This window comes from Tamandua tetradactyla, chromosome 1 (genome assembly GCF_023851605.1).
Source record: "Tamandua tetradactyla isolate mTamTet1 chromosome 1, mTamTet1.pri, whole genome shotgun sequence".
In the NCBI taxonomy this organism is placed as follows: domain Eukaryota; kingdom Metazoa; phylum Chordata; class Mammalia; order Pilosa; family Myrmecophagidae; genus Tamandua; species Tamandua tetradactyla.
The window spans coordinates 94,956,022-94,980,143 of NC_135327.1; the positions used below are offsets into that span (position 1 = coordinate 94,956,022).

Consider the following 24,122-nt stretch of genomic DNA (forward strand, 5'->3'; position numbering starts at 1 on the left):
ATTGTCTCCCATTGTGTAGGCTGTCTTTCTACTTTCTTGATGAAGTTCTTTGATGCACAAAAGTGTTTAATTTTGAGGAGCTCCCATTTATTTGTTTCCTTCTTCAGTGCTCCCATTTATTTGTTTCCTTCTTTAAGGTCCATAAAACCGCCTCCAATTGTAAGTTTCATAAGATATCTCCCTACATTTTCCTCTAACTGTTTTATGGTCTTAGACCTAATGTTTAGATCTTTGATCCATTTTGAGTTAACTTTTGTATAAGGTGTGGGATATGGGTCTTCTTTCATTCTTTTGCGTATGGATATCCAGTTCTCTAGGCACCATTTATTGAAGAGACTGCTCTGTCCCAGGTGAGTTGGCTTGACTGCCTTATCAAAGATCAAATGTCCATAGATGAGAGGGTCTATATCTGAGCACTCTATTCGATTCCATTGGTCGATATATCTATCTTTATGCCAATACCATGCTGTTTTGACCACTGTGGCTTCATAATATGCCTTAAAGTCAGGCAGCGCGAGACCTCCAGCTTCATTTTTTTTCCTCAAGATGTTTTTAGCAATTCGGGGCACCCTGCCCTTCGAGATAAATTTGCTTATTGGTTTTTCTATTTCTGAAAAATAAGTTGTTGGGATTTTGATTGGTATTGCATTGAATCTGTAAATCAATTTAGGTAGGATTGACATCTTGACTATATTTAGTCTTCCAATCCATGAACACGGTATGCCCTTCCATCTATTTAGGTCTTCTGTGATTTCTTTTAACAGTTTTTTGTAGTTTTCTTTATATAGGTTTTTTGTCTCTTTAGTTAAATTTATTCCTAGGTATTTTATTCTTTTAGTTGCAATTGTAAGTGGGATTCGTTTCTTGATTTCCCCCTCAGCTTGTTCATTACTAGTGTATAGAAATGCTACAGATTTTTGAATGTTGATCTTGTAACCTGCTACTTTGCTGTACTCATTTATTAGCTCTAGTAGTTTTGTTGTGGATTTTTCTGGGTTTTCGACGTACAGTATCATATCGTCTGCAAACAGTGATAGTTTTACTTCTTCCTTTCCAATTTTGATGACTTGTATTTCTTTTTCTTGTCTAATTGCTCTGGCTAGAACCTCCAACACAATGTTGAATAATAGTGGTGATAGTGGACATCCTTGTGTTGTTCCTGATCTCAGGGGGAAAGTTTTCAATTTTTCCCCATTGAGGATGATATTACCTGTGGGTTTTTCATATATTCCCTCTATCATTTTAAGGAAGTTCCCTTGTATTCCTATCTTTTGAAGTGTTTTCAACAGGAAAGGATGTTGAATCTTGTCAAATGCCTTCTCTGCATCAGTTGAGATGATCATGTGATTTTTCTGCTTTGATTTGTTGATATGGTGTATTACATTAATTGATTTTCTTATGTTGAACCATCCTTGCATACCTGGGATGAATCCTACTTGGTCATGATGTATAATTCTTTAATGTGTTGTTGGATTCGATTTGCTAGAATTTTGTTGAGGATTTTTGCATCTATATTCATTAGAGAGATTGGCCTGTAGTTTTCTTTTTTTGTAATATCTTTGCCTGGTTTTGGTATGAGGGTGATGTTGGCTTTATAGAATGAATTAGGTAATTTTCCCTCCACTTCGATATTTTTGAAGAGTTTGAGGAGAGTTGGTACTAATTCTTTCTGGAATGTTTGATAGAATTCAGATGTGAAGCCGTCTTGTCCTGGACTTTTCTTTTTAGGAATCTTTTGAATGACTGATTCAATTTCTTTACTTGTGATTGGTTTGTTGAGGTCATCTATTTCTTCTTGAGTCAAAGTTGGTTGTTCATGCCTTTCCAGGAACCCGTCCATTTCATCTAAATTGTTGTATTTATTAGCGTAAAGTTGTTCATAGTATCCTGTTATTACCTCCTTTATTTCTATGAGGTCAGTAGTTATGTCTCCTCTTCCATTTCTGATCTTATTTATTTGCATCCTCTCTCTTCTTCTTTTTGTCAATCTTGCTAAGGGCCCATCAATCTTATTGATTTTCTCGTAGAACCAACTTCTGGCATTATTGATTTTCTCTATTGTTTTCATGTTTTCAATTTCATTTGTTTCTGCTCTAATCTTTGTTATTTCTTTCCTTTTGCTTGCTTTGGGATTAGTTTGCTGTTCTTTCTCCAGTTCTTCCAAGTGGACAGTTAATTCCTGCATTTTTGCCTTTTCTTCTTTTCTGATATAGGCATTTAGGGCAATAAATTTCCCTCTTAGCACTGCCTTTGCTGCATCCCATAAGTTTTGATATGTTGTGTTTTCATTTTCATTCGCCTTGAGGTATTTGCTAATTTCTCTAGCAATTTCTTCTTTGACCCACTCGTTGTTTAGGAGTGTGTTGTTGAGCCTCCACGTATTTGTGAATTTTCTGGCACTCTGCCTATTATTGATTTCCAACTTCATTCCTTTATGATCCGAGAAAGTGTTGTGTATGATTTCAATCTTCTTAAATTTGTTAAGACTTGCTTTGTGACCCAGCATATGGTCTATCTTTGAGAATGATCCATGAGCACTTGAGAAAAAGGTGTATCCTGCTGTTGTGGGATGTAATGTCCTATAAATGTCTGTTAAGTCTAGCTCATTTATAATAATATTCAGATTCTCTTTTTCTTTATTGATCCTCTGTCTAGATGTTCTGTCCTTTGATGAGAGTGGTGAATTGAAGTCTCCAACTATTATGGTATATGTGTCTATTTCCCTTTTCAGTGTTTGCAGTGTATTCCTCACGTATTTTGGGGCATTCTGGTTCGGTGCGTAAATATTTGTGATTGTTATGTCTTCTTGTTTAATTGTTCCTTTTATTAGTAGATAGTGTCCTTCTTTGTCTCTTTTAACTGTTTTACATTTGAAGTCTAATTTGTTGGATATTAGTATAGCCACTCCTGCTCTTTTCTGGTTGTTATTTGCATGAAATATCTTTTCCCAACCTTTCACTTTCAACCTATGTTTATCTTTGGGTCTAAGATGTGTTTCCTGTAGACAGCATATAGAAGGATCCTGTTTTTTAATCCATTTTGCCAGTCTATGTCTTTTGATTGGGGAATTTAGTCCATTAACATTTAGTGTTATTACTGTTTGGATAATATTTTCCTCTACCATTTTGCCTTTTGTATTATATATATCATATCTGACTTTCGTTCTTTCTACACTCTTCTCCATACCTCTCTCTTCTGTCTTTTCGTGTCTGACTCTAGTGCTCCCTTTAGTATTTCTTGCAGAGCTGGTCTCTTGGTCAGAAATTCTCTCAGTGACTTTTTGTCTGAGAATGTTTTAATTTCTCCCCCATTTTTGAAGGACAATTTTGCTGGGTATAGGAGTCTTGGTTGGCAGTTTTTCTCTTTTAGTAATTTAAATATATCATCCCACTGTCTTCTAGCCTCCATGGTTTCTGCTGAGAAATCTACACATAGTCTTATTGGGTTTCCCTTGTATGTGATGGATTGTTTTTCTCTTGCTGCTTTCCAGATCCTCTCTTTCTCTTTGACCTCTGACATTCTAACTAGTAAGTGTCTTGGAGAACGCCTATTTGGGTCTAATGTCTTTGGGGTATGCTGCATTTCTTGGATCTGTAATTTTAGGTCTTTCATAAGAGTTGGGAAATTTTCAGTGATAATTTCTTCCATTAGTTTTTCTGCTCCTTTTCTCTTCTCTTCTCCTTCTGGGACACCCACAACATGTATATTTGTGCGGTTCATATTGTCCTTGAGTTCCCTGATACCCTGTTCAAATTTTTCCATTCTTTTCCGGATAGTTTCTGTTTCTTTTTGGAATTCAGATGTTCCATCCTCCAAATCACTAATTCTATCTTCTGTCTCTTTAAATCTATCATTGTAGGTATCCATTGTTTTTTCCATCTTTTCTACTTTATCCTTCACTTCCATAAGCTCTGTGATTTGTTTTTTCAGTTTTTCTATTTCTTCTTTTTGTTCAGCCCATGTCTTCTTCATGTCCTCCCTCAATTTATTGATCTCGTTTTTGAAGAGGTTTTCCATTTCTGTTCGTATATTCAGCATTAGTTTTCTCAGCTCCTGTATCTCATTTGAACTATTGGTTTATTCCTTTGACTGGGCCATATTTTCAATTTTCTGACCGTGATCCGTTATCTTTTGCTGGCGTCTGGGTATTTAGTCAGATTTCCCTGGGTGTTGGACCCAACAGGTTGAAAGATTTTTCTGTGAAATCTCTGGGTTCTGTTTTTCTTATCCTGCCCAGTAGGTGACGCTCGTGGCACACGATTGTTTGTCTGCGGGTCCCACCAGTAAAAGGTGCTGTGGGTCCTTTAACTTTGGAAAACTCTCGCCGTGGGGGAGGTTCGCCAGCCGAAGCGGCTTGGAAGAGTGCCAGCCTGCCTGGGGGTCTGAACGCGGGGAGGGTCGCCGGCCGCCGCAGCCCGGGAGAGCGCCCGTCCGAATTTCCTAGTTGGCCCGAGGCGCCAAGCGTGGCGGGAGGGCGCCAGCCGCCGCAGCCCGGGAGAGTGCACCGTTCCCAGCCGGACCGGGCAGTCATGTGTTTGGAAGGGACCCCCCCCGGTCACCGTTCTCCGCGGTCTGGGGATTTCCGATCCAATTCTCTCAGTTGGTCCGGGGGGCTGTGAGTGGGGGGGGGTGCCAGCCGCCGCGGCTTGAGGGGTCCGCCTGCCCAATTCTCCCAGCTGGCCCGGGAGGGAGGAAGGGAGGGACTCCGGCCGCTTGCCGCCCCACCCGGGAAAGCCCGCACCCCTCGGTGATCTCACCGGAGCTGGTTCTCCCAGACAGTCAGCCATTCCAGGATGGGGTACGCTGTCTTTTTGATCTCTGTCGTGGCTCTGGGAGCTGTTCTGTATTGTTTCTACTCCCCTAGTAGCTGTTTTGGAGGAGGAAATTTGAGGGTGGCAAGGCTGTCGAGGACGGTGGCGGAGGAGCCGGTGAAGGCGGAAGAGGGCACGGTGGTGGTTGGAGAGCTGCTGGAGTAGGAGGAGAAAGGGAAGGATAAGATGGCGGATGGAGCGCCGCCAGAGCAGAAGGGGAAAAAGCTGGGCAATATGATGGCGGGAGCACCGCCGGTGGAGAAAGAGGAAGAGGAGGGCTAGATGGCGGCGGGAGCACCGGCGGAGAAAAAGGAAGAGGAGGGCTGGATGGCGGCGGGAGCGCCGCTGGCGGACCCTTTGTAAACTTTTGAGGGCTGGTAATAAAGTAGAAAGCCCAGTATCTTCAGTGGATAGAAAAACTGGTTTGAACCCAGAACTGCCGCTTAATGAATAGCATGCGCTTAAGCAAGTTGTTCACCTCTCCTAGCCTCATTTTTCTTAGCAGCATGTGAGTATAAACATATCCTGGGTTGTGAGTATTAAACGAGATAAATGAATGCAAGTTGCCTGCACACACCTGGTTGATAGAAGGTTCTGTTAAATAGGATTTATAGGTACCCAACAAATATAGATTTTCTTGTGCAACTGTCTGGTGTTGAATCTCACCAGGTGAGCCCACCTGAGGCAGGAGGGGAGATTGCCCTTTTATGATTGCGGGCGGACTGCACTAACTGCTCTTCCATAGCAGTTGTTCCTGTTTTTCAGAGCCTCAGGTAAGGAACAGAGATAGGTGGGTGAGGAGTAGGAGAATGGGCTTTCCCAGTTCCAGGGGAATCCACTCACCTTCCTTGGTCGTGAGGCTCCTTGTTCGTAAAATGAAGGTGGTTATCAGTTCTGTCTCTAAAATGCTGTAGTTATGTCTCCTTACAGCCTCAGAGGTGAGATCCTGGCAGTTATAATTCATTGCTTGTGCACAGCAGTACATTGGATGGGACTGAGAACTGGAAACTGTAAAGCAAGGCTGTGCCACCTCCTCACAGCACAGAGTTCCAAGGAGTGTTTTCCATTTCTGTTTTGGGATCACGTTTGGAGGCCAAAGTCTTCTCTTTGGGTTCCCGTCCCTGTACTCTGCTTTAACCTTTTCCCAGATGCTTACTTTTTTTTCCTGGTGTTGAGATCTGCTCCTCATCATTCTTCTGACAAGAGATGGAAGAGAGAGATTATCAGCAGGATTTTTAGAAGTTTTGTGCTTGGTAAAATATTTTATGAACATATTGCTTTCACGTAGGCACTTGAGGTCTGTGTGGTCTGCCCTTCTCTGCTTCGTTTACTTTTCTTCCTTCCCCCACCTCCCCATTTTAACCTTTCTGCAAACGTTGAGGAGTCCATCCTTCATTCTTGTTTTGAGCTCCATGAACACAGTAATTTGTATGCCGTATGACCAGATAACTCAAACAGACAGTAATCAAGATTTGGGGGTAATTACCATTAAAGGGTAATTTCATCACTGCCCTTAATTGGTCTTGTCTTAAACCTGCTATTGCATTTCTTTTGTCACATGATGTGAAAAAAAAAAGCAAAATGTTTTTGACAATAAACTTTTGAAAACAGGTTTCCTGCCTTCAGTTCTTTTTAAACCATCTTTACAAACTTCAAATATGCCTTTATTTTAATGTGGTGGTTTGTCTGCTTGTATAATATTGCATATTCAAAATAAAGGAAAATTGATACAGTGCATCACTGAAGTGAATTTTACAAAATCAGCATCTGGTTTGAATAATGAGTTTTTTGGTCCAAGTTTTGCTTCATTGAAGGAAGCTAATAAAACTGCCCTCCATTGTTTTACATGAGAGACTTCCCTTTCACTGACTCTTGGTTCCTTTCATTCTCCAATTTGGAGACCAGTAGGGTTTCTTTCAGAGAGTTCTTTCTTAGTGGTACTTGTTTGGAGTAACTCTAGGACAGCCACTTTTCTGTCGCTCGCAGAAGGAAGTGAAACTGCCCAGCAACACAAAATCCTGAGTTTGGACATTTTTTCCCTATTGTCCTTTTAGTTCTTTTTTTCTCTCTAAATTGTGGAAAGTTATATACAATGTGAACTTTCCCCTCTCAATCACTCCCAAGCATACTATTCATTGAGATTAATCATTTTCACTGTGTTACGGTACCCTCACCCTCTTCCGTTGCTAAAACTTTCCCATTTCCCCAAATGGAAACCCTACACCCGTAATGCATTAACTCTCATCCCGTCCACCCCATCTCTGCAACTTAGAGTATGCTCTATGTCTCCATGAATTTGTGTATTCTAGCTATTTCATGTAAGTAGAATTATACAATAATTGTCCTTTTGTGTCCAGTTTAATTCACTCAAGACAATCTCATCAAGCTTCATCTATGTAGTAGCATTTATCAGAACTTCATTCCTTCCTAAGTCTGAATAATATCCCATTGAATGTACACACCACATTTTCTTTATCCATTCATCTGCTAAGGGACATTTGGATTGCTTCCATCTCTTGGCTGTTATGAGGAGTAATGCTGCTATGATTGGTATACAGATATCTGTCCAAGTCCCTGCTTTCAGTGCTTTGGGTATATACCTAGAAGTGGGATTGCTGGGTCATATGAAAGTCTGTATTTAACTTTCTGAGGAACTGCCAAACTGTTTCCACAGTGGCTGTACCATTTTCTATTCCCACAAACAGTGGGGAAACAGCTAAGGTTCCCCATCAGCACTTATTTTCTGCATTTTAAAGTAATAACCACTGTAGTAGATGAGAAGTGGTGTCTCATTGTGTTTTGATTTGCATTTCCCTTATGGTAATGATGCTAAACATATTTTCATGTACTTATTGGCCATTTGTATATCTTCTTTGAAGAAATGTCTTTTCAGGTTCTTTGCCCATTTTTAAAATTGGGTTGTTTGTTTTCTTGTTGACTTATTGGAGTTCTTTATATATTCTGCTTTCAAATAATTTCTTCTGTTCTTTTGGAAGTCTTCACTTTTCTCATAAACTCCTTTGGTACACAAAAGTTTTAATTTTGGTGAAGTCTAATTTATCTATTTTTTCTTTAGTTTGTGCTTTCAGTATAAAGAAGCACATTGCCAAATACAACATCCTGGAAATATTTCCCTATGTCTTCTTATAGGGGTTGTATGGTTTTAGTTCTTATATTTATGTTGTTGATTCATTTTGAGTGAATTTTTGTATATAGTTAGGGGTCCACTTTCATTCTTTTACATGTGAATATCCAGTTTCCCCAGCACCATTTATTGAAGGGACTATTCCTTCCTCATTGAGTGGACTTAGCACCGTTTTAAAGTCAGTGACCATAGATTTGTGGGGCTTATTTCTGCACTCTCAGTTCTAGTCTGTTGGTCTATATGCCTTTCCTTATGCCAGTATCATATTGTTTTGAACACTGTAGCTTTGCAAAAAGTTTTGCAATCAACAAATGTATGTCTTTCAACTTTGTTTTTCTTTTTTGATATGGTGTTGGCTATGCTGGTCCTTTACCCTCCGTGTAAATTTGATGATTAGCTTGTCCATTTCTGTGAAGAAGACTTGGAATTTTGAATGAGATTGTAGCTAAATCTGTAAATCACTCTGGATACTATTGCTGTCTTAATCCTCTTAATTGTTCCAATCCCTGAGCACAAAATATCTTTCCATTTATTTAGGTTTTCCTTACTTTCTTTCAGTAATGATTTGTGGTTTTCTGCACACAAATCCTTTACATCTTTGGTTAAATTTATTCCTACATATTATATTCTTTTAGGTGCTATTATAAATAGAATTGCTTTCTTGATTTCTTTTCCAAATTGTTCTTTGTTGGTATATAGAAACACCACTGATTGTTGTCTGTTCATCCACTTTGTTGAGTTTGTTAGTTCTAGTAGCTTTTTTGGTAGATTCTTTGGATCACATCATCTGTGAATAGGGATAGTTTTACTTGTTCCTGTCTAGTTTATTTTTTTCTTTTTTTTTTTGCAGGTTCAAAACTGAATGTCTTTTATTTAAACACTAAGTAAGATTCTGTTAGTACACAGAGTGTGCTGAGAATGGAATTTTCAAAGGAAAAAAATAATACTGGCAACAAATAACTAAAATAGAAAAAAATCTGATTTCTAGTAATTTCTAATATAATACAAATGACAAATAGATACCATAAATTAGCATTCTGTGATATCCATCAAGGCATTCCATTATCTGATAAACCGTAGTTTAGTGTAAACTTACTTGAGACATAGTATTTAGAATTGTCAAAAAAAAGTCACATATATAAAAATAGATCACAGATGAAAGGCAGTATATTATGACTCATTAAATACCTCTAATGGTAACAGTGCTTGATAATTAGAAAACAGTTTTTGTTTAAAAAACAATACCTCAAATTAGTGTTCATATTAGATGTATCAGTGTTACTTCTGTAACTAACAAAATAAAACAAGTGACATTCCATATTGAAAGTTATCTTTTAAATACAGAGTATGTTCTGCCGCTACAGTGGAATGGCATGAAATCAATTCTTTGTTCCTCTGGATTCTCAAATCAGCAATAAGACAAGTCTCAGAATCATCATGAGGCTTAAACCTGCAACTAGCCCAGCTGGCATAATTTTCTTGGACCTCTTAAACCTTACACCCATAATGGTGGCCAGAAAGAAAGCCACAAACAGTGACACTTTTATATCTCGTCTGTCATTGGAGACACGGTAAGCTCTATAGCCAGCCAAAAACCCAACAAAAAGACCAGCAATCAAAGATGGAACACCGCCTCTCCGCTTATATCCCCAAATACTTCCAAATGTCACAAGGGCTGCATAACCAAAACCAAGCAGGTCCATTGGCAAGTTTGCAATTCTGTAGCCCGGAAGCTCTGCCCCGCGGCGGCTTCTTGCGACTCTACCTGTCTAGTTTTGTGCCTTTTGTTTCTTTTACTTGCCTAATTATTCTGGCTAGAACTTCAAGTACAATGTTGAATAGCTGTGGTGATAGCAGACATCGTTATCTTGTTCCTGATCTTAGGGGGAAAGCTTTCAGTCTTGTAACATTGAGTATGATATTTGCTATGGGTTTTCATATATGCCCTTTGTCAGATTGAGGAAGTTTCCTTCTGTTTCTGGTTTTCTGAGTGCTTTTATACAGAAAGGGTGCTGTATTTTGGCAAATGCCTTTTCCACATCAATTGAGGTGATCATGTGTTTTTTTTCTTTTATTCTATTAATGTAATGGACACCATTTTTGGTGTCCTCCATTTGTCAAGTTCTCAGAACAAGAGCAAAGGGAAAAGAGAGCTCTAGAATTAGAATGATTGAAGATTAGGTGGCAGTATAGCACTATAATATCTACACAATTCAGGCTCAGGCATATAGGCAGTGTCTACCTATCCCAAGTTTTGTGTCTACTTTGAACTCTGATGTTTACCAAAATGTAGTTGCACCTGGGTAATGATAACACAATTACCTATTTCTCTTGCTAATAGCAAACATGCACCTGTATGCACCACCCCTAAGGAGTCCCTTGAAGGTAAAGGCACTGCTTTCCTACTTGTTTCCTGATCTATTGATATGCATATTAAGAATATGGAAGGATAGTCTAGTACTTTAAAGAGCACTTTCAGATTCATCATTTGATTCAGCTATCAAAAAAAGACTTTGAGGATGGCAAGGTAAATGTTATTATCCCTCTTTTATTCATGAAGAGCCTCCTCAAAGAAGTACTGTGACTTACTTGAGGACATAACTGTCATGTGGTAGGAAAAGTGATATTTTTTTAGAGGCCTAAGTTTTTCATTTTATCATAAAACCAAATCAAAGGGAAATATTGTTTTGAATGGTACACATCAATAAAATGCATACAGAATGGATGAAGAAACAAACAAACCAAAACAAGCCCCTCACAGACAAATGAAACAAAATCCTAAAGGGAAATGCCTTTCATAGTCAGAAAGTAGAAATGCAGCATTAAATTCGTATTTCCTGTTTGTTACTTCCATGCCAACAATCAGATTTGGCGAGAGTACAGGCAGGCCTGTCATTCACTCTCAAGAAATGTTTATTTAATTTAATTAACATTATTTTACCAAAATGAAAAATAACAAAGTATCTTTTTTTCTATGAATTCTTTTATACATGGATTATATCAAACACTAAATAGGTCGAGATTATTAATTTCTTACTTCTCTTCAAGCAAATGTAGTAACTGCAGCAGGACCCTCAGAAAGCTGTAGGCTAGAAAATCAGGGGGGTGGGGGAGATTGTCCATCTTATTCAGATCGCAAGCATCTCCTCACCCCACTTTTGTTTTCTTTTTACATTTTATTATGAATTGTGTTTTCTGCTACTCTCTTCACAAGAATAAGGAGAAAACAGAAAACTGGTGGGCTTGTCAGGCCCTCTCAGGGGAGGCCGGTGGTGAGAATGCGGGTTCAGACCGGAGAGCAGGCTGCTCTGTGCCGGGCCGTGGGCTCGAGGCCACGTCGTAGCCTTCTGGGCTGGTGCTGCGCGGAGCCCTGCTCCCTCCTCATTTCGGTAGGAGAGCTCCACCCGCAGGGTCCGAGAGTCCCGGAATGCTTGTTCTCTTAATGTTTGTTTGTTTTTTAAGTTTTAATGATAATTCTTTTCCTTTTAGTCATTTTTCTCCCCCTTGATTGTGCTCCTTTTAAAATTCTAACTCTTTAGGAGTCTGTTAAATGCTCTTCTCCTTTTTACTGATTAACGTGTGATGTGCAAATGTTCTTTATATGTTTAGAATAGTTTGTAATTTAATCTTTGCGGCTTTACTCCAGGTTCTTTTCTGATATCTCCTTGGATCCACTTAGGCCAGTTAAGATCACAAGACTCAAGTTCCTGTCCCTTTTGGTGTGGCTGCTTCTCTTTTCACTTTTTGGCACAGTTTGGCCTTCTGCAGATGAGCAAGGTGAGACCCAGCATCCTATGTTTTCCCTGGATAATCCTGAGTAGGGTTTGGCAGAGACTGAGCAGGGAGTGGAAGAACCCCTGTTTTAATGACCAGATGACAGGGTTTGAGTCCCAGTTTGGCCACACACTGGCTGTGTTATCTAGGGTTTTTATCTAGTATGTAAAATCCTTCGTTTCCGTACATGTAAAGCAAGTTAATATATCTTTCAGTTGTTGTTTGAGGATCCCTTGAGGTGGTGTAAGTGAAAGGTCTTTTTAAACTATTTACTATTCTTATTACTGCAGACAATCTTCATGGGGGTGTAGTGGTGATATATGTCGAGAGGGTACTTGGATATTTATCAGGAGAAATGAGACTAATACTAGGATAGGCGGGATAGCAGAGTTGCCTATATAAGGAAGGAGATAAGCCATTTTTAATCCAGGCACTTCATGGGATGAGCAGATCAATGAGATAATGAGTAAGCAAATGTTAGAGGAACAGAGGAAGTTGGCACAGAAGAACAAAGACAAAGAACTTGAGCATGTTTGATTCTGTAGAGCTGAGCTTGGAAATCAAGTGTGCCGGCTCTCCTGCCACCAAATATAAACAAAGGATGGCTAGAACGTCAGGAGGACGCTCCTAGTTTGAAATCAGAATGCTGGCAATCTTGGGGACTGAAGGAATTTTACATTGCTGGAAAAGTAATCGTGAAGAGAGAAATGGAAAGTTAATCCAGCCAAGAAATTAATTGGACCTGGATATATGCATTAGGGAAAAGAAGTGCCAAGCACAGTGCCTGGCGTGGCGTAAGTACTGAGCAAATAGTTGTTGAAGGAAAAAATGGGTGCAAATGAATATAGTGTAGGAAACCAGTTTAGAACTGAGGCCGTATTCAGGTTGACCATCACTCTGCCTTCTGAAAAAGCCTGTCTGCAGAAGAGCATCATAGTGTCCTCCTGCTTACCTGGTCCCTCAGTGGACTGCAACAAACTAGAGGGACAGTGTTGTCATTGTTTTATTTTACATACATTTGTATTTTTAAAAATATTTTTATTAACAAATCTTCACACACATACATTCCAGACATGGTATACAATCAATGGCTTACAAAATCATCACATAGTTGTGTATTCATCACCATGATCATTTCTTAGAACATTTGCATCACTCCAGAAAAAGAAATAAGAAAAAAGAAAAAACTCACCCATATCATATTCCTTATCCCTTCCTCTCATTGACCACTAATATTTCCATGTACCCATTTGTTTTATCCTTTGTCTGCCCTATTATTTATTTATTTATTATTCATATTTTTTACTCATCTGTCCATACCCTGGATAAAAGGAGCATCAGACACAGGTTTTCACAATCACACAGTCACATTGTAAAAGTTATATCTTTATACAATCGTCTTCAAGAATCAAGGCTACTGAAACACAGCTCAACAGTTTCAGGTACTTCCCTCCAGAAGGGACAGTTAACTTACCAAGTGCATGCTTTTCTGGCTTGGGATAGGAGATGTGCCTGGGTGAGATGCTGTAGAGAAACCTTTAGTTGTATGTCTCTGTTTTAATTTGCAGGACATTATTGGCTTAATAAGCCATCCCCATGAAAATGTTTTAGTTATATTTTAGGATCTGGAGCATTATTTGGGTTCTTTGATAGTAAATAAAGTTACACATGTGTATCCAGTAATGGTAATGGTGACTCTGGTTATTCATTCCTTTGAACTCCTATAGGATGGCATTTTGTTCTGATGATATTGTAGTATAAAAAGTCATCATTGCCTTTGCAAAGCTCCTTTCTGTTCATTCCACCTTCGTGTATGTACCTTGGGTTGACTGCGTTTTACCTAATCTGAAGAATGAGTATGGCATGCTAATATCCTATTGACTTATCTTGTCTTATCTTGGTTGACCTACTACTGTGGTCCCTGCTTTGGTCTGCTCTGGGGTCATTTTTTTATTTAGGAGACCGATTGATCCTCTTAGTCCCTATTACTGGTTGTTTACTGCTGTACATTATGAAACACATCTCCAGGTTATATTTCATTAAACTGGAGTGAAAAGCACAGGGATTACTGATACTAAGAACATTCTCCACCCTCCAAAGTACTTTTCCAGGAAAAGTCATCTGGCACAGACACCATTCCTGCTTCTGATCTCCACGCATGGCTCGGCTCAGCTACTCTGGTTTAACAATGTGTAGTGTGTGTGTGGATTTTAAATCACCCAAAAGTGCTTCAAGAGACTGGTGGTCAAACTGTACATGTGATGAGAAATTCCTCATGATACTTCACTCAGTTTGAGCTGGAAATGTACCCTTGTGGAGCTTTGAGGGTTGGGTGGTATTTGAGGGCCAAACTAAATAAAGCACACCTGTAAGACACAGATGATAGAGTAATTTGATTTTTGTCGCATGAGTCATTTGGAACTGCTCAAAGTGTAGATGGTTCTTTTGCAATTTGTAAATTTGTAATCACCTTTATTCCCTTTTCCAGAGAAAAAGGAACTGAGATATTATCGAAGTAACTTTCCCAAGCTCAAAATCTTTCAGGAGCTAAGGAATTACTGTAACCCTGCAGATTTCTCTAGGCCCAGTCTTATGTTGGCCCACTAGACCATGGGGCCTGTGTGGGAGCTGAAAGTGTAAACACAGTAACCTGGATTTACCAAGTCAGTGGAATCTTGTGTCTCTTGTTCATATATAGTACAGTATTTCATAAGAATATGCGTGGTGTTCAGAGCTGAAAGGAATATTTATATGCAGTGTGTCAGAGGTATGCTTGGTATGAAAACCTCGAGTTGCCTCACTGGTTTGTTTAAAATTCTCAATCATAATGCTGACTTTATAGCTTTTATTCACTGAATCTCCTTTACAGTGTGGGGTGGGAAATGACCATACAGTGAATGAAATAAATTTACTGGATTGATCCTCATAGCAAGAAAGGCTTGTTAAAAAACAAAAAATCTCATGCACCTTCTGCTTGGCATAAGGCCTGGATGTATAACGAGTTATTAATATGTGTCAGATCCTGTGTCTCCCCAAAGCTGGTGTTGTCCTTTATCACTTGAGTTCTCTTTATTGGAGTGATGACATACTGTGATGGGTATGTCGATGCACACCATGCCAGGTGCTCGTCTGTGTGAGAGGCTGTTGGAAGAGCAGTTATTGGAACATTAACTCCAGATTTCCAGATTTGTGATGAAAATATCAAACCCAATGTAGAGGTAAAGCAGTATCAAAAATAAGTGGAGGCTGCACGGGTGGTTCAGTGGTAGAATGCTCACCTTCCATGCCGGAGACCCAGGTTTGATTCCCAGACCATGCACACCAAAAAGAAAAAAAAAGTGGAAATAAGTCATTGCTTTTTGGAAGAAAAATGTCAAGTTAGCAATGCTGCAGAATTTCTTTAATCCATCTGTCTGATGTGGATACATTCATTTTCTCTAGGTTCTCTAAAATGAAGCATTTCATACACTGAAGTAAAATGTGAGACACCATTCACAGTCAAGATTCCTCTTGATGCCTGCTGATAACCTACACGTGTGCTTGGGTTGGGTTCTAGCACAATTGATCATGAGCTTGTCTTGTCTGTCATCCTTAGAACAGTGTCCCATTCCATCCAATCCTTCTTGGGAATACATTGTTACCTCTGGTAGAGAGTTCAGATGCAAAAAAATTTATTTTTAGTGTTTACTGAACAAAATAGCCAATGTTGATGAGGATGAATGTGGTATTACCTAATTAGTCTGTCACCTACATAAAATGAAAAATGAAATCTTTTTCCATAGAAATGTGTGTAATTCCTTTTTATTCACTTACTTCTTCCTCTCATTTCTTGGGTTATACAGTCTCAATGTAGTGTTGTGAGAGGAGCAAGTCAGGTTTGGTATGTTTTGCTGCAGACAAGCAAAATCTTGCAATTAAGTTGATTAAGTCTTAAATCAGCCACCTTTCTAACTTTGATGTTGGGGTCTTTAATAGGATATAATTTTGTAAGTTGTTTCTTTCTGAAGGAGCCTGAGGGCATGACGAAGGAAATCCTGTTGTGAAACTAAAAGGTGTGCTCTGTGCCACTGTCTTATTTTCAATTCTGCACACTCCTTAAATGGGGAAGGCATTGCTACTGGACTCACATGTCCAGGGATGCAGTTTTATCCACTTGAAAACCCTTATGTGTTCAGCTCAATTAGATTAATTACTTCCTCATCAGGATTCACAATGCTTTGCAGTTTATCTGCAGTAATTAAATGTTAGTTTTGCAAGCAGAGGTACTATCATTAGTCTCTCAAGGACTGTGGTTTATTTTGAACTCATGGAACGGATGTGAGGTTTTGGTTTTTTTTTCTGGGGGCGGGGCATGGTCTGAGAATCAAACCTGGGTCTCCCACATGGAAAGTGAGCATTCTACCACTGAACCACCCATGCACCCTGGAACAGAGTTTTAAACAGTCATTTCTAACCAAGATAGAATGTAGGTGGCAAATTTGTTTTCTAGCTGAGTTTTTGTATTGACTGAGAGTTCCTGTGTCCTCTGACTCTAATTAGATAATACTCTGACTCTATATTGTTTCTCTTGGGTGCCTCTAAACTTAACTCTGGGTGAGTCATAATGCTATAGCTATATACATGTCTATAACATGCTATTTTCTGTATCTCCTGGAATTAATAGCATATTTTGTATACTCATGGTTTGCAGATAGAGATCTGTGAACTGAACCTAGTTCATTAGGGCCAGCAAAAGTCAAGGACAGAGTCCTCTCCTCCAAGCTACATGTGCACACCGTTCCCCTCTGATAAGGTTAAGGGGTGTTTCTGATACAGAAGAGGAGATCAGACCCTCTTCATCTTTAGTGATGACATTTAGTCTTTTGAGCTCCCCCAGCCTCCTTCAAGAGGAAAGACAGAAAACCCAACGTGTAATAGCAAGATACCTGACTAAGAGAATAATTTCTAGGGTTAGACATTGAGTGGGTCTGTGAACCTGTTCCTTTCTAGAATCTTAATGCTTTGGGAATTCTCAGTTACCAACTTTTGTATGAAATAAAATAAAAGTAAGGTATGGAGTCATAGTTCAAGCTTGACAAGTTCAGGCCATATCTGGCAAGATTGGGACACAGCTTCAGTAAGATAGCAATGAAAATAACACTGGCCTTATATTTATCTATGTGGCAAATTACTTTCACATTCCTCATTTCATGTGTGGCTTACATAACTCTCAGAGAGGTAAGACCAAGTATGACTAAATCTTATTTACTTATTCAGTGCCTACTATGTTCTAGGTGCTAGGGGCTCAGTTGGGAACAAAACAGTAAAAAATTCCTTTCTTGGAGTTTCATATATCACAGGCTGTGGAAAGACAGACCATGCATAAATGAAGTAAGTGAAATACAAGTTATGTAGAGCAGTGAACCTGCTGTGGAGGAATGTACAACAAAGAAAGGGAGTGGGGAGTGTTGTGGGGCAGGTATCACTGTATTAAATAGAATGGTCATGGATAGGCTATGGGGAGAGACACTTGAGTCATGACTGGAGCATTTCAGGTAGTGGGAACAGCTGGTGCAGTGGCTGTGAAGTGGGAACCTGCCTGGTATATTTGAGGAACGGCAGGAGGCCCAGGGAGCTGGGGTGAGTGAGGAAGAGGGAAGTGGTAGAGGAGGTGGGGCTGGATGCAGATGTAGGCCAGCGTAAGGATTTGGCATGTACTGTGAGGGAGGTGCGGAGCCACTGGGGTTGGAGCAGAAGAGTGGCATAATGGATGGATGCTTTAATAGAATAATGGTATTGATCAGCTGCTGTGCATAGAATAGAGGAAGTGGGGCAAGGGTGGAAGCAGGCAGCCTAATTGGGAGTCTCCTGCAATAATCCAGGACAGAGATGATGGTCCTGGAACAGGGAGGTGGCTGTGAAGGTGGTGGGAAGTGGTAGGGTTCTGGGTATACTTTATAGAGGTCAGGTGGAGGTGTGGATTTGGAACACAAGAAAGGAAAAAAGTCCAGGATGGCTGTCAAGTTTTTTACCTGAACAACTAGAAGGATTTGGTTGTCATGAACTGTTACTGGCCCACTGGGAGGAGCAGGTTTTGGGGCAGATCAGGATCTCAGTGTTGACCATGTTGAATTTGAGAAGCTTGATAAACTGCCAAATGGTTATTTATATCCAGTGAGCAGTTTTTTCTGTTTGGTCTGGAGTTAGGGTGAGATGTCAGCACTGAAGACAGACCTGTGAGAAAGGTTAGGGTATATGGTGTTTAAGCCCTGTGACCAGATGGGATTCCCTCAGAGGTGAGTTTAATAGAGTGGGCTGCATCCTGAAGCTGGAAAATGTGCAGGGACCACTAAGTTAGGGCAATAGACATCAATGCTGAAAATGCAAACTTCTGTGCAAGTCATTATGGTGCTTTAAAATAAAATAAAATTATTTGGTTCTCTTTTCAGGTGCTCAGATTACAGAATCTCTAAATAACTGCTACCATGAACCCACTATTAAATTAAATAAAAGATTTATCTTTATCCAAAAAGTGGACAGGGCCTATTTAAGGTTGTATCTCATTATCACAGCCCACCCCCACCTCCGGAAAAAAAGTAGTCAAAATATTAGTTTATTTTAATTCACATTTACTTAAATATAATATTTTTTCTAAATAAATGAAAGACCTTATTAGCATACTTATAACATGGTAGACAAAAATATAATGAAATGTTTAAGTGTATAAGTATTTTAGGTGAAATTTAACAACTGTATTAGCCAAATCTACTGCATGCTTACATTTAGTTTAAGGTTACACCAGCACTGGTATTTGAGAAGGATGTGCTGTCACAAATACTGCTATAAAATGTTTACATTTGCACAAAACACAGTGCTTTCACATGAATAACCCAAATCTGTTTCTTGGTGGTTCTGTGATCACATTCCATAAGTTCAGCCTGGCCATTTTCCTGATTCTTCTCTTCCAGACACACCCTGGGTTCTCAGAATATCGACAGGAGATTTTAAAAGCAGTGGACATTGATGACAATCTTGAGATTCTGTTTTCTTTTCCATTCTCCTTTTCCTTTAGGTTTATGTCTGGAATGTTCAGAGAATAAAGATACTTCTGTTGTGATTTATCTAAAACTGAGTTCTTCTCTAGGGCAGTAATCATGCTGCTTATAGAAGGCATGCCTTACACGCTGTCTCTAAAATACGGGAAAGTAAGTTTAAAAAAGTAGACTCACGGAGTCAGCCCTTAGCGTGCAGATATTGGCTGAGATCTAACTTCTATGCCTCTGAAAGCACCCGTTCCTGCTCATAAGTTAGAAATCTCCTTGTTCAGTAGAAAGTGTATCTAGTTAGTTATGTGTATATAATTCTACCTGAACAATTAACAGTTTCAGAAATAAAACACTTATCAAGTGGATCTGGTGGGAGGATTACTTTACAGAAGTTTTAGTCAAACTCAGAGATGCTAATCTAAAACCCAGAGTTTGTAAAAATTGTGGTTTATAAAAGTACACTTTACGTGTTGTTTTATAAACCTTGGCTCATAGTTTATTTTGAACTTGATTTATAAACACAAGTATTACTCTCATTTATTAAAGCTGACGGGTTTCTCCTCTCATCCTGTCTTCAGGAGTTGTCTCTCTCCTTTTTAATAAATGTGGAGTATGGAACACACTGTCCATTTCTCTTCCTTCCAACTTTAGATTTCAGACTAATAGAATAAAGCAGGCATCTTTCAGCAACTTGACTTAAAGTACTTGGACATACATCATCGAGTCCACTACAAAGAACAGAATGTTTAGTGTGCCTCTCCTCTCTTAGAAAGCACAGAAACTTCTTTTGGCTGTTCCCAGTATTGAAGCAGGCCAAGAATATAGCTCCACATACCAAAATCTTGGGACTAAAAGGCCAAATCTCTTTGTCAGAAAGTGAGGACCCCTTCTTCTTGCTCATAAGTTCTGTTTTTGTCACTGGGTAGCTTTTTAAAATATGTTAAAAAGCTGTTCCATCTCAAATGCTCCCTCTATCCCATATTGGTGTGTTTACAATGTTTAGAGTATTTAACCTTTCTTAATTAGAATTTATTAGCAGCAGAAAAAAAAAAAAAAGAAAGCTTTTTAGCCTTTCTGGAAGTTGTGAAGAGAGAAAACTTCATAGAATTTTCTTTAGTCAGTCTGCACGAAAGTTTTTGTTGTTTTCTTTTTAATTCCACACCATTTAGTGTTGATATGTGAGGATGGGGATGGGATTCGGTGACCATAGGCTAAGAGACGAGATGTTGGACAGAGCACACTACAAAGAAGTAGTGTGCAAAGAAGATGGAAGTTTCAATTCCATTATACACATAATTCCAAGATTGTTTTGAGAAATATAGACCAGGGATGTCAGCAGTAACACAAAGTCAGGAGAAAGTGGGGCTGGCAGCCCTCGTCCTAACCCCAACTTTGCCCTGTTGCTTGATAAGAAAAGGAACAGTCACTCGTGGCACCAGGGTAGAGAGGACATTTAGTTAAGAACCTGTGGCTTCGTTCTGTGAACAATTTCAGAAGAGGAGTTAGGGCATGATTAGAGGCCTTTCCTTTAAGGACTTTCCCTGATGCACATAGAAATGATAATGGTACTCGTAAAGTTTTATAATGAAAATTAGATGTAGTAATGTGTGTGATGTACTTTGCACGGTGTCCAACACAGTGTAACTGTATATGTTAGCTTTTGCCATCATCATGATTATTATTAATCATCTCTTGCCGTCAAATACTTATTTCTGAATCCTACATTTGCTTTTGCCCAATGGGAGACATCACAGGCCATCCTAGAGTTCTAGAACTAGAATCTTGGGATGCTTTTGTTAAAGGATACTTAGGAAATAGAAAGTGAACACTGTTCCATTATAAAGAAGAATTTACATTCTATTAGGGAGTTAATGGCCGAGTAGGCTTATTTATTTATTTCATCTGGCTGTTACTGAGCACCTTACATGAGCCAGTTGCTTGGCTCGGGGCTAAGTATATAACGAAGTATTTGTGTTCAGGGAGCTTCCGTTTTCTTGGGACAGTTGCAATGCTGAATAACTGCACAGTACAGATTTTCTCCTCTCTTGCTTTTGGGGACAAACTTGGATGTCAAGGAGAGCTTGCTGGTGGAAGAGAGGTGGGAGAGCAAGTCGGGTAGGAGCATGCAAGCCTCGGTAAGGAGAAGGAAACATTGTAAGCAGGATAGTGAGTGATTGGGTTTTCATTTTAGAAAGATCACTCTGGCTACCCTGTAGAAGCTGGATTGGAGGGAGGCAGACTGGAGGCTGGGAGACTAGTTAGAAGGGGATTGAGGAGTTGAGGTGAGAGGTAAGGAGGGCTTGGACCAGGCTAGTGATGATGGGCACAGTAAGCCCAATCTAGCCACACATAGCACTCCCCAGCCAGGCACTGCTCTAACTGTTTTACAGATATTAACTCATTCAATCCTCAAAACTCACTTTAGAGTATGCACTCTTTTTATTTCCATTGTACAGATGAGGAATCTGAGTGTCAGGAATTTGCCCAGTCTCTCAGTTGGTGTGGCTAGGGGTGGGATTTGACCCCTGGCCAACACTGGATTTTAACCATCGTGCAGAAGTGGTAGGATTCAGGCTATTTTCATGAGGCAGAATGGACAGGATATGCTGACCTAGTGGGTGTGGGGGTTGAGGGTAAACCAAGGTTTCTGACTTGGGCATCCAGAAGACTTTGACTTAGATGAGGGATACATGAGGGGGAGCAAAATTATGGTTGAAGATGATGGGAGATCCATTCTGGATGTGCCGGATGAGTGACATTTCAGTGGAAATACACAAGATGGACTTACGTACAGATCCAGGTGGGATGCATTAGCACTGAGGTAGTAATTGAAATGATAGGAGCAGATAGGTTGCTCAAAGGGAGAATTGGCACTCTCAGAAGAGAGTCCAGAGGAGGGGAACACCAATATCTGAGAAATAACAGAAGAGAACCCTGCAGGAGGCTAAGCAAGAGTGGCAGAGACCTGGGAGGAAATGATTCTGGTGTCACAAAAAATAAAGGGAAAATGGGGTTTCAAGAAGGATTGACAGTCTCCCAATGCCCTCTACTTTGCCAGAAGGTTCAGAAAGTTTTGGGGATGGTCGATTGGATTTAGTAGTGGAGAGGTCATTTTGTGACTTTGGCCTGAATAGGGTCAGTGGACATGTGAGCCTAAAGTGAAAGGGTCATGGGGAGGGGCGGGAAGGAAGGTAAGGAGTGACAGGCAGCTGTGCATGCAGACCAGGCTTTCCAAATCGGGGCTGGGAAGGGGTGAAGTAGGAAAGGTCTTCTTTACGTAACGGTGGTCAAGTAGGCAGTTTAAATACTGATGGGAAGAGACTGGCTGCTGGAGCAAGTGAGACCCTTGATAAGGTAGAAGAGGTGAAAATCTAGAGGGCAGTTTTCTCTTCTCATCAGAGGAGGGCTACTTCTTTTTTAGCTGGAGGGAACAAAAAGACAAGGGTGGATGCTGGAAAATTTCAGATGTGGGGACCCAGAGCCAAGGAAATTGCCAGTCAGTGGCCTCCTTTTTATGGTAAATAGGAGTTTAGATCATGTGCTGAAAATGAGGACAGAGATCCGATTTTTGAGAGGGAGAGAGGTTAAAGATACTTACTACCTGGAATGGGAAGGAGGGTCAGCCAGAAAAAGGTTGAGGTATGTGGGCATGTTATTCGGAGGATGGCAAGCTGATGGAACCAGCATATATTAGAGTTGATTGAGTTGTCAAGCCTTTGAAATCCCATGGTTCTCAAACAGCCAATAAGATATTGTTGAACTTTTACTTTCTGTAGTTTGTATTATTCGAAGTATAACAGAGTGGTGCGATGATAACTCAGTGGCAGAATTCCTGCCTGCCATGCCAGAGACCTGAGTTTGATTCCCGGTGCCTGCCCATGAAAAAAAAAAGTATAACAAAATGAAAAAGTCCAGGTTTATTGAGGATACTTTTTTTTTTGCGTGGGCAGGCACTGGGAATTGAACCCGGGTCTCCGCCATGGCAGGTAAGAACTCTGCCACTGAGCCACCGTGGGGTGCCCGAGGATGCCTTTAAAAATTATGGCACCTCCTACAAGAAACTGTGTCTGCCATTCTGTCTGAATCTAAATGAATGTCACATTGTAAAAAGGAATTACTTTAGGCAGGGAACCTGGTACCCAACTAGAGAAGTATCTGTAGAAACAAGACTGCTGCATGTGCGTCCCTGAATTTTGCCTCCTTAGGGCAGCTTTCTCTTTACACAGGTCCTCCCTGTTCTCCCCACAGCTCATGGTTTTAAAAAAAGATCTCTCATCCCCGGTTTAACTCCTGATTCCAAATTCAAACCAGCGCTACCTCTTTAGTCTCACCTCCATAGCTCCCTACTATTTTTTTTCCTGTACCATAATCTTCTGGGATTTGGATTGTGACTTAAGGCTTGCCTGGACCCCTGGTCTTTGCTCAAGAGCACGACCCACAGGACCATTCTGGGTGGAACCCATTTAACCATTGCCTCCCTGTTACGTACAGGATAAAATTCCAAGCTCAGGGTCTCAAAGCCCTGCTGCTCTGACCCCTGGCTCTCTCTTCAGCCTTGGGACTGTCATGGAGGAGAAAAGTTAGAAGAAGTCAATACCACATTGTACTTCTCACCCCTTTCACAACTTATTTGCTCATTAAACCAGATTTTTACTTAAATGGCAGTGAAAAATAATGGCTGATGGCCCGTGCATCTTGTGCAAAGGCAATTAATAAAAAGATGTAGTCTTTTAAAAATATTTGGCAAATGAAAATACAGTCCAGATAAATATGTATTCTGTTTCATTAAACATGGTTGTGACCTGCTAACTTGATTTCATGACTCAATGTTTGAAAAATCATATCTTAACCTTATTAATTAACTTGTTAATTGGTATCATGGAAATTTTGCCTCTTTAGATGCAAGGAGATTTAAAATAGAAGAAAATAGGCTTTCCCTGTTCCCACCCGTGTAAAATCTAGGTTTACCAACGTTTGAATTCTGCCATGTCATATGTTGATTAACATTTATACTGCTGCCAGCATTTAACACTTTCATGTTTTTATTTAGGAATAGTCGTGTAATAGCGGAAGGAGCACAGAGCCAGCAATCAGGGTGACAGGTTAAAAGTCTCTGCTTGGTTCCAGACTAGGTGTGGGACTTTGAATAAGGAATCTTCACTTCTCTGTAACTCAAATTCTTCCTGTAAAATGCAGTACCCGAACAAGATTTTGGTTTACTTTTTTTTTCTTTAGAAAGGCTTAAGATTTTTTAATTTATAAAATATTGGAAGGACTGAAATTCAAAATGACTGGAAACCTATCACTGCTCAAATATAAATGCTTAATGAAAAATCTGAACCTTTCAGTGTGTTGTTTCCAAGTTGT

At 39.9% G+C, this 24,122-nt stretch overlaps 1 protein-coding gene and 1 pseudogene across 1 annotated transcript in view; one reads left to right on the forward strand and one right to left on the reverse strand.

Annotated features, from left to right (window-relative positions):
* The window catches only part of JAZF1 (JAZF zinc finger 1), a 390,681-nt gene that overhangs the window by 82,479 nt on the left and 284,080 nt on the right, over positions 1–24,122 (forward strand). The window lies entirely within an intron of this gene.
* On the reverse strand, positions 8,809–9,704 carry LOC143650338 (transmembrane protein 14A pseudogene; annotated as a pseudogene).